Genomic DNA, 9,265 nt, shown 5'->3' on the forward strand with positions numbered 1-9,265 from the left:
TGGAAAAGCCCAGAGAAGTAAGGGATGTGTCCTGTATCCAAATCCTTCACACAGAGACTCCTCCAGTGAGATTAGACCCTCTGGGACAAAGGTAGGGCATGCACAGTAGAGGTGGAAAACTTTTTCCAGAAGGGCCAGATAGTAAATATTTTTGACTTTGAGCCCTCTACAATTTCTGTCGCAACTACTCACCTCTGTCATTGTTGTGTGAAGGCAGCCATAGACAATATGAAAATGAGTGGGCATGACTGGATTCAATTCACCCGCAGTAGTTTGCTGACCCCTGATTTATAGAATCAAATGAGTTCCAGAAGGGTCAAGCGACCAACAGAGGTCATGAATCCTATGGGCAGGTGAGCAGGATAATTGCCCAGGCTCCTGACCCCTCTGCCCAGCAGACTGCATAGACTGGCATGACCCAGCTCTTTGTAGATGATTGAGGTGGTTCCCTGGAGACCTGAACTTGGCACAAGGAAATTATACCCTATGGAAGAGGTCAGTGTGTTCAAAGTTGGAGAGGAATTTGAGATTTAGTCAAGTTAGGCATACAAATAAAAAGGGAATATAGCTGGTCATCTCAGCATTGCTGGGAAAGAGCTTCTGGTGCCTTCTCTGAGGGGACAGGACATAAAGGAGAGCATCAAGGACCAAGGTCTAGGGGCTGCTGCCTGCAGGAGTCTGGCGATGCTCCCTCTTTGAATACCATCCCTTTTGTGCTGGCTTGTATGGGGTCACAGGATCTGTTGGGTCAGGTCGTATAAGAGAATAATGGTGCAGTTGACTTTGGGTGGTCTCTGTGAGGATGGAATTGTAGGTCCCTTCAGGTGTGGGAGAGGTTGACGGGGACAGAATGAGGCTAGATTGGGAATGTTTTGGTAGGTTGGTGTATGTACAGGATTTGAAGGCCCCGTGTAGCCAGGGTTCAGTGTGGCTAGGGGATCAGTGAGCAGTGGGTGGGCCTGGGGCTGCCATCAAAGTGTCTTCTCTCTATGTGGAGGGACAATGAGCTTTAGCATGGGATGTTCAATTTGTAGTCAGGGTGTGTGGTTTGTGTGGCATTTGGCTTTGGGGTCAGCATGTCTCTGTTGGGTAGGGTTGGCCTGTTTGAGGGTCAGTGTATGCTCAAGACAGGTCACTCTAAGGTTAAGCTTGGTGGATCGATTTTGTTGGAGCTCAGTTTGAGGTGAAGTATGGAATTAAGGGTGCTGCTTTGTTTGGGGGTCAAAGTTTCGTTAGCTAAGATCAAGGTCGTTGTTTGGTTGAGGTTCATGAAGTCAGTGGGGTGTCTATGCCTGTGGCTCTCATTGGGTGGTGGACATCCATGTGAGGCATGAGATGGGAGTGACAGACAGCGATTGGGTCTGGGGTCAGCGAGTGGTTGGAAAGCTGACAGCTGTCTCACTTTGAGCTTGGTGGGCCAGTGTCTTGTTGATTTGAGAGGGTTAGTATGTGTGCTGTTTGGATCTGAGGAGCCAGTGTGTATTAAGGGTTGGGGCATCACCATATGTGACTAAGTTCAGAGGTAAATATGTGGCTGGGCTACTTATTCTAGTGTGGTTGTGTCTGGGGGTCAGTATGTGGCTATGGGTGGAACTGAGGCATCAGTGCATTTGGCATTGGGAGGTCAATGTGATTTGTGGTTGAGGATTCAAAATAGGGTTGGACTTGCAGGGCGTGGGTCTTTGCAAGTCATGTTATTAGGTTGGAGGATCAAGGTGCAGCCAGGTGTGGGTGGTCAGTGTGTGCTTGGAGATAAGTTGCTTATCCCAAGGTTCTGTTGGAGGGGTGACAGCATGGATACAGTTGGAGATGAGTATGAATGAGTGATCTCCCTGAGAAGACTCCCAGAGGAAGGGAGCTTCACAAGCAGAGACTTGAAGGCTGAAATGGAATCAGCTGGTGACTTGGGCCATGGGTTCCACCTGTGGTGGAGTTAAAGGTCAGCAGGTCAGCATGTGATGATGCGGGTGAGAAAGTGTCACAGGAGTTGGTGGAAAGAGGTAATATGGGAATCAATACCTTGTTTGGAGTGGAGAGTTCTGGGTGTGGACTTCTCAAACTAGGCTTCTTAGAGAATGTAGAAACCAAGGGAGATTTAGGGGTCAAATGTACTTGAGTATTTGGGCAAAAGCACTGTAGCTAATGCTACTGTTGCCCTGCCCCTACTCCCTGATATTCACTGTCCCTTATCGCCAAGAACTTTTTGCTGCAGCACCTGGAACTTTGCCTGTAGATATTATCTGGCTGCGGGAGCCGGTTCCGACTTCACCAGACACGCCAAGAGAGGTCTGGAGTCACTGCCCTCAGTGATAGTCCAACACTCCCGATGGGCAGGAATTAGTGGATAAATTCCGCTTTCGGTGCTCAGCAGGACTGAGTCCCTTTCCTACAGTAGTCCCTCACTCATTAACACACCCCGTGTGTGCTTCCTTCCCTTCCCAGCTCACATCCCCACTCCCCTGTGGAGTTCCCATGATCACGTCCCAAGTAAACGTCTTGCCTTCATATCCCTGTCTTGCTTTGCTTCTGGGGAATCTGACCTAAGAGAAACATTTTTATAATAAAGCTAACAAAGATAGATTATGGAGCATGAATTCCACATGACATTTCAAGATAAAGCAAAAACCATGATAGAGCGCATGCCTCTGGCGGTGGGGATTCCCTCTTTTATGTTACTAATAAGGGTCTGATTCTGGAAAATGGCTGGAAACCAGAGGGCAAGGAAGGCACAGTCCCTAACAGTCAGTCTCCGAGGCGCAAACGGCACAGAGGAGGTCGGAACACGACTCTGTGGGGGTGCGGGTGCCGCGGCAAATGAAAACGGCCGAGTACAGCTGTGCCACTGAGTCTGGGGGTTGACGTGTGGCCAAGGTGAAGTCGTGTGCTATTGTGACTTGGGTTCCTCAGGCTTTTTCTTCTCTTCTATTGGAGGGTCAGTGGGGAATTGAGGTGGCTTGGCTTAGCGTTCGGTTGCATTGGGGTGGTCCGTGTCCTGCTGACTGTTGGGGATCAATATGCCGTTCCTATGGGGTAGCCGGGGTGGCCCAGTTTGGGTCATTATGTGGCGAGTGAACAATTAAAGCCTGCTTAGGACTGGCGGGGGATCCGCATGTAACCGATGTTAGGAGTCGACTATTGTCATGAATTTCCCTGGTGGGAGGGCTGTGTATTTGGTTTGGGGGCACAGTGAGTAGTCAGGGCGGGGATCAGAATTTATCCAAGGGGGCAGTCAGCACTGCTGCCAATTCATATAGCACCTTTATGTGGGTTTAAAAAAATTCCCCTCTCCAGGCAGATGCAGCCCTGCCCCAGGGAACAGGCATGGTAAACAGAGTGCAGGCTGGATTTCAGCCCTCACATGTCCTCTCTTCGGGGTGCCTTTGGGCAGTAACCAACGCACACAACTCCACACAGCAGCCCTGGGGTTAGTTGGGGTCTCTGAGTAGTGGGTCCTCACTGCCCCAGCATCCTCCAACCCTTTCTTCAGACATCTCCTCCAGCTGTCCTGTTCTTCCAAGAGGTGGTTGGGCAGGTCTCTCCAGTATGAGCCCCTGCACCCTGTGAGGCTTGGGAGCTGGCTTCCTGGAGTGAGGGTCAGGGTCAGGGTTCGAGTCCTGGCCACGTCGTATATGTGTCAAAATGAGCAATGCCTTTTTAGGTCACATATACTTTGGACTTCAACACTGCTTTATGTAGGCCGTAAAATTAATAGGTGGGAACGAGATTTATGGGCCCCACTGGGCTGTTCTTTGCTTGTTAGGTTAAACACACTGATTTCCTGGTACAAAAGTGCTTGTTAAAATAATCTCCCCCAGCATGTTCAGAGGGGACATATCTGTCTTGTTTGGGAGGTGGGGAGAAGACTGAAGCACCCCATTCCCACCACTCCAGCTGGCCCACCTGTCATGGCCTCCCCCAGGCCCAGCTGTGTGTATGATGGAATGAATGATGATGTTTCTGGGTGGGGGGCGGTCCAGGAAAGGAATGTGCCTCCGTGCAGATAATATCAGAGCCATACACACACTCCCATCACCTCCGCCCACCCTGAAGAGCCACTAGCCTTTGTTCCTGCCATATCTTGAGAAGGAAGTCTGGAAGCATGATGGGGGACTGTGGCAAACAGGGGAAGCACAGAGATGTTGGAGCAGAGTGGAGGACGATCTCACAGCTGCTTCTGAAGACCTGAAAATCAGAATGGAGGCAGAGAGAAGGGGAGGCGGATCCTGCTGCCTGAGCACTTCTTACCTCTTCAGCCCTAAGTGCCCTTAGGTGGCACTAAGCTTGCAGGTCTTATGGGGCTCAACTCTGCATCTCTCCTTTATTTCCCACAATGCCCTGAGGCGTGCACCCTCTGAATGAGTCGACTAGCCCAAGGAGTAGAAACTGTCTTGATATTTCCTGTCCTGGTGGGGTAGCTCCTTCTTCCCCTGGGGGTGTGACTGGTGGGGTCATGGGTAAAGTGGATTATGTAGAGCATGGAGAGCACTTCTGACAGAATCAAGCTGCTCACAGATGTGTTGGGCAGAGCTGGGAGGTGGCCCTGGATGGGGCTTGAGTAGCATGTTGCAGTCGAGAGCAAGACAGTCCTGTGAGCAGCTCCAGGAACACACCCACAGCACAGGAAGAAAGGCCTGAGTTGAGCCAACTTAAGACTGGTGCTTGGCCTTTAGCAGGCCCGTGAGATGCTTATTGAAAGACAGCATGATGATTGGGGTGCTCCGAGTCCTCTACTTTCTTGTTCAAAATCTAGCTCACTTTGAAACCCTCTGACGATCCTATTTCCCTCTAACATAGCGGTCCTCTAACATAGCCCAGAACCCTGGTTCCGTGGGGTGGAGGGGCGCCCACTGAGCTCCTTTCCTCTCCCTGCTTCCTCATACTTTCTCAGGCATCTCAGGCTTTCAATCCTCCAGGCCTTCTCAACCTTCCTCTCCTGGACTGGAATCCTCATCCTCCAGTCAGCCAACTGCTCACTTGTTGGAAACTCATTTCAACGGCCCTCCTCTGGACTCCTGGCACCTTTCGTGTTTGGTATTTGTGGTCATTTCAGCAAAGCACATGATCTATTCCATGCTTGATTCCTCTCCCATTTAATCCTCTCGAGGCTGATATTATACTGAATTATAGATAGATGAAAAAAACTGAGGCCCTAAGGCCATCTGGCAGGGAGTGAACAAACTAGACTCGAGCCCGGGTCTGAAGACCTGGCCAGTGCCTGGGCCCTTGGCCTCTTTCCTGCTGCTTGCGAATACCTACCTCCATCATCCTGGGGTATTAGAACCATCAGCTGGTAGAGCTCCTGGAGCAGGGATGTCATTTAGATCACTTTTGAGTCTCTAGCACCAGCACAATGCTTAACGCAGGGCAGAAATTAAGTATATGCTTGTGGGTTGAAGTGTGATGTTATGTCTGTACAGAGTTTAGGTCTGGATGTAGAGTTAGACTATTGGGGTAAGAATCTTGGTTCTGGTACTTCCTGGGTCTGTGACCTTGAGTTACTAAACCCTTCTTATGTGTAAAACTGGAATAATAGTAGTACTTGCTTCGCAGAGTTGTGAAAGTTCTATGAGATGCTCTGCATAAAATGTTCGTGACAATGCCTGGCACATAGTAAGAGCTCTATAACTCCTCTTTTTATCACTGTCCTAACCTATTTGAGTCGCCTTCTTGTTCTGAAATACTGCCACCTGCTGGCAGGTTTTGGGTGCAACCACCAAATACCACTGGTGCCCAGAGCCGCTGAGCACCCAAACTGGCACCCACTTCGATTCCTCCATTTGGACCATCGTCCTCCTCTTTACAATAAGCCACGCTCCCCTTCTCTTTCTAGACTCTACACAACAGCACCTCCTTCTGGGAGCCCCCTGGATTATCAACCTTGCACGCCGTAGAGCATACAGCCATCGCTGGCATTCCCCCTCTGTCCTCCCATCCTCTATTTCTCTGGTTGCATGGGTTTTAGAGCCAGGCAGATGTGGATTCAGAACCTGGTGTCAACACTTAGGAGCTGGTGATGTGGGATAAATTACTGAAACTTTCTGAGCTTCGTGACTGAAGGACCCCCAACGAACAGTCACTACCGTCATTTTTTATCTTCTGCCCCCTTGTCTCCGACAGTCCCTGATGCCCCAGCCGGCAACTGCTTGCCTTCCGGTTCTCAATTACGCACACCTTCGTGGCAGGGTCTGAAGAATTTTCCCTGCTGGTAACCACAGGGAAAGGGAACAACATGAGTGTAGGGGAGTTACCGACAGGTTAAGGTCCATTGTGATGGTCACACAAAAGGACCCAGGTCCCCACTCTCTTGGTTTCGTTCTTGCTCTCCATGTGTTTCATTGTAGCCCGGTTTGGAGCGGGGCAGCCCTCCTTGTCTCTGATGACCACACCTCATGTTCTCCCAAAGCAGCAAGCTAGGGGAGCTTGGCTTTTCCAAATCCTCCTGGAGGGGATCTCAAGGAGACTGACGTGTCAATGTCAGGGCTGGACCACAAAGTTCTCCAAGATATTTTCTAGCTCTGGCGTGCTTTGTGTCTGAGTCAACCATTTTTTGACATAATGACTTCCAAATGTCTGCTTGGGAGAACTCACCTTTGCACCAGGAGTGGACCCTGAGCACCAGCCCACATTGACCCAAGAAAACCTCCTGGGCCCTGAAGATGGTAACTAGGTGCCCTGCCTTTGGTAACTAGGAGAACCAGCTCTCCATTCAAATCCAATCCAAGAAGGTGTAAGATTGGGAAATAATGCAGGTTCAGACTCTGCGTTGGAGAGACAGACTTGGGCAACAAGACACGTTGCTTGTTCCTCTCATCACTTATCTCCACTGCAATGGAAGCCAGTTTGCCCTAAAATGTACTCCTTATGTCTGAGATCTCACTCTAAGTTTGTTTCCTTTGAGTTCTCCTTTACAGGCTCCTCTCAAACTCAGCCTTGCCCCAGGAAGGCTGTGTGAGTTTTGCAGACTTTTGCAGGCAGCCTGAGAGCTTCCGAAGAGGCAGAAGGCAGTGGGGAAGGGCTCCCAGGGGGCAGAGGCCAGAGAGCAGACGCCGAGATGTTCAGACAGCCTTCACCGTGGTGCAGAGCCTGCCCACAGGCCTGGTGGATTAGGAGTATTTGGTGAGTCTACAACCAGCCCGCAGCGGCAAGGAGCTTTGCTCAGACTTTGTAGACCATCCAATGGCCTCTTTCAAAACAGGATTTTGATGAGTTAAGTGTAAATGAATCAGAAACACATGGGTTGGATTTCCCTCCGAATGCAGTGGGGTTTGAATACAGCTCAGGGAGGAACGGGTAGTAGTGAGGTGGTCTGGGGAAGAGAGACACAACTTAATCAAACAGGTCTTTTTCTTTTTTCTGTTAACTTTTGCCACCACTGCCCTGAGTCTCCCTGTTTCTACCATCTCAACCACCCCACCCCCAGGAGTGGGAAACCTGGGTCTTCGCTGCCTATGCTCTGCTGAGGACCCAAGGCCAGCCCCGCCGGCATCAGACTCAGGGGGAGCTGGACGCTTCTAGCCTCCTTCCGGCTACCGTCCAGGATGTTTGGAAGAAGCCGCTGGAAGGCTTTTCTCTGAAGACAGTGCCTCTCTGCTCATCCTAGACTTCTGAGGTGGAGTGGCTCGGGATGGAGGGCAGAGCCCAGAGGGTGCAGGACCCTCCTCAGTGTGGCATACTTGGACTTAAAGGGAGGAGACCCCAGTCTTAGAATGTAGGGTCTCATTGAGGAGGCAACTTTTCAGATTAACATTTTGGTACAGCTGCTTCCAGGCCCATGTTGCATTTCTTTTTTTTTAAAATACAGACTTAGAGTCATACAAGATAAAGTGTAGTGGTTACAGTTTTGAGTCTAGAATAAAGTAGACTACCTGGGTTCAAATCCCGGCTCCATCACTTGCTGCACGTTACATTAATTTTTCTAAATTTCAGGTTCCAGGTCTCAAATTTATGACAACAGTGTATTTATTGAATGAGATATATATAGCACTTGGAGGAGTGCCCAGTGCATAGGAGCCACTCAGTAGTCGTTAGCAATTAATGTTTCTATTTTGTCTCCTGTCTTTTCCTCCTATATTTATAACATCATCTCCCTATGTCATTAATATTCTCTATAACATCATTGAATGGCTGCATTTTTGCCATAGGTTATTCATCCAACATTTTCTTTTAAATGTCTTTTATAAATAATGCTGTAATGCACATCCTTCTGCATTCTAGGAGGGTAAAAGCTTGAGTCTGAGTTTGTCCCATGTCAGTTTCTTTTTGCATAAGTTGATTTGCTTGAAGAGAAAATGTGGAGAATATTTATACTTATGAGCTTGTGGGAGAATAGGGGATTCCTATCTTCTATAGTTTTGCCTTTTCCAGAATGTCAAGTAAATGGTCATATAGCATGTTGTGTTTTGTGTCTGGCTTCCTTCACTTTGTATAATGCTTCTGAGATTCATTAATTGTGTATGTATCAGTACTGCATTCCTTTTTATTGCTGTGCAGTATTCCATTATACGGATATAACATAATTTTCTTACCCATTACCAGTTGATAAACTTTTGGATTATTTCCAGCTTAGGCCTAATATGAATAAGACTCCTAAAAATTTGTATACCAGCCATTGGAGGACATATATTTTCATTTTTCTTGGGTAAATACCTAGGAATGGAATTATTGAGTCATGTGTATATAGTAAGTAGATTTTTAACTTTACAAAAAAACTGCCACTCTTTTCCTAAGAGGCTATACCATTTTGCATTTCTACCAACAGTGTTTGAGAGTTTTGATTAATCATATCCCTCAGCAGCAACTGGTATTATAGCTTTTTAAATTTTAGCCATTCTAATGGGGTGTAGTGGTGTCACATTGTGATTTTAATTTACATTTTCCTAATAATTAATGATGATGAGCTTCTTTCCATGTGCTTATTTGCTATCCATGTATTTTCTTTGGTTAAGTGTTTAAATCATTTGTACGTTTTTAAATCAAGTTGCCTTCCTATTATTAAGTTATAAGAATTCCTTATACATTCTAGATATAAATTCCTTATTATATATGTATTTTGTAAGTATTTTCTCCCAATGTGTGTTTTGTCTTTTAATTCTTAACTGTATCTTTCAAATAGGAGATTTTTTTAATTTGATGAAGTCAAATTTATCAATTTTTTTTGTTTTATGGATTGTGCTTTTTTAGGGCACAGATAAAAAAAAAAACAACTTGGCCCAACCCAAAGTCACAAAGATTTCCTCCAAAGTTTTTTTATAGAAGTTTTATTGTT

This window comes from Pteropus vampyrus, unplaced genomic scaffold (genome assembly GCF_000151845.1).
Source record: "Pteropus vampyrus isolate Shadow unplaced genomic scaffold, Pvam_2.0 Scaffold113, whole genome shotgun sequence".
Classification (NCBI taxonomy): Eukaryota; Metazoa; Chordata; class Mammalia; order Chiroptera; family Pteropodidae; genus Pteropus; species Pteropus vampyrus.